The following is a 1,807-nucleotide window of genomic DNA, read 5'->3' on the forward strand; positions in this document are numbered from 1 at the left end:
AGGACCCCCATTACCCCCATAGGATCCTCACTACCCCCATAGGACCCCCATTACCCCCATAGGAGCCCCACTAATCCCCCAGCAACCCCCTTATTCCCATAGGACCCTCATTACCCCATAGGACCCCCACTACCCCCCCAGGGCCCCCCATAGGACCCCCATTACCCCATAGGACCCCCATTACCCCATAGGACCCCCATTACCCCCCTCCCCATCTATTATGGGATGTTCCCCCCCCCCAGACCCCCATGGACCCCTCATTACTTCGTGTTGCCCCCCCAGCCCCACGGTGACGGTGACGGTGGCTGCTGGGGGGCCATGATGGGGGTCGGGGGGCGGAGCTTCGTCCGATGGGGGGCGGTACCGGAACACGGAGCTCAGCACGGCACGGCCCTGAGGGGGGGAGGGGCTTCAGAACACGCCCCCCATTCACAAACCACGCCCCCCATTCATAAACCACGCCCCCATTCATAAACCACGGCTCCATTCATAAACCACGGCCCCATTCATAAACCACGCCCCCATTCATAAACCATGGCTCCATTCATAAACCACGGCTCCATTCATAAACCACGGCCCCATTCATAAACCACGCCCCCATTCATAAACCACAGCTCCATTCATAAACCACGCCCCCATTCATAAACCACAGCCCCATTCATAAACCATGGCCCCATTCATAAACCACAGCTCCATTCATAAACCATGGCTCCATTCATAAACTACAGCTCCATTCATAAACCACGGCTCCATTCATAAACGACACTCCCATTCACAGACCACGCCCCCATTGATAAACCACGCCCTCCATTCACAAACCACGCCCACCTCATTCATAAAGCCACGTCCCCACATTCACAAACCACACCCCCATTCATAAACCACGCCCCCATTCATAAACCACGGCCCCATTCATAAACCACTCCCCCATTCACAAACCACGGCCCCATTCATAAACCACTCCCCCATTCACAAACCACGCCCCCATTCACAAGCCATGCCCCCGCGTTCACAAACCACGCCCCCATTCATAAACCGCACCTCCATTCTTAAACGACACTCCCATTCACAAACCACGCCCCTATCCACAAGCCACGCCCCCATTCACAAACCATGCCCACCTCATTTACAAACCACGCCCATTCACAAACCACCCCTCATTCACAAAGGAACACTCCCATTCACAAACCACGCCCACTTTTCCGCAGCCACACCCACCATTCGCAAACCACGCCCCCATTCATAAACCACAGCTCCATTCATAAACGACACTCCCATTCATAAACCACGCCCCCATTCACAAGCCACGCCCCCATTCACAAACCACGTTCGCCATTCACAAACCACGCCCCCATTCAACAAGCCACGCCCACCTCATTCACAAACCCCCCATTCATAAACGACACTCCCATTCACAAAGCCCCACCCCCATATACAAAGCCACGCCCACCTCATTCACAAGCCACGCCCATTACAAACCACCCACTCCCCATTTCACAAACCACGCCCCCATTCACAAGCCATTGCCCCTGCGGTTCGTACAAACCACGCCCGCCATTCCATTAAAACCGCACCTCCATTCTTTAAACGACACTCCCATTCACAAACCACGGCCCCTATCCACCAAGCCACGCCCCCATTCACAAACCATGCCCACCTCATTTACAAACCACGCCCATTCACAAAACACCCTCATTCACAAAGGAAACACTCCCATTTCACAAACCACGCCCACTTTTCCGCAGCCACACCCACCATTCGCAAACCCACGCCCCCATTTCATAAACCACAGCTCCATTCATAAACG

General features: G+C 54.8%; 1 long non-coding RNA gene across 2 annotated transcripts in view; it reads right to left on the reverse strand.

Moving 5' to 3' along the window:
• LOC107307447 overlaps nucleotides 1-1,807 on the reverse strand; it is a 37,816-nt gene that overhangs the window by 15,438 nt on the left and 20,571 nt on the right. For both annotated transcript variants that reach the window (XR_004305814.1, XR_001552409.1), the window contains exon 4: nucleotides 265-393. This is a non-coding gene — a long non-coding RNA (uncharacterized LOC107307447). The remainder of the gene's footprint in view (nucleotides 1-264; nucleotides 394-1,807) is intronic.

The sequence above is a fragment of the Coturnix japonica genome, unplaced genomic scaffold, assembly GCF_001577835.2.
Source record: "Coturnix japonica isolate 7356 unplaced genomic scaffold, Coturnix japonica 2.1 chrUnrandom603, whole genome shotgun sequence".
Classification (NCBI taxonomy): domain Eukaryota; kingdom Metazoa; phylum Chordata; class Aves; order Galliformes; family Phasianidae; genus Coturnix; species Coturnix japonica.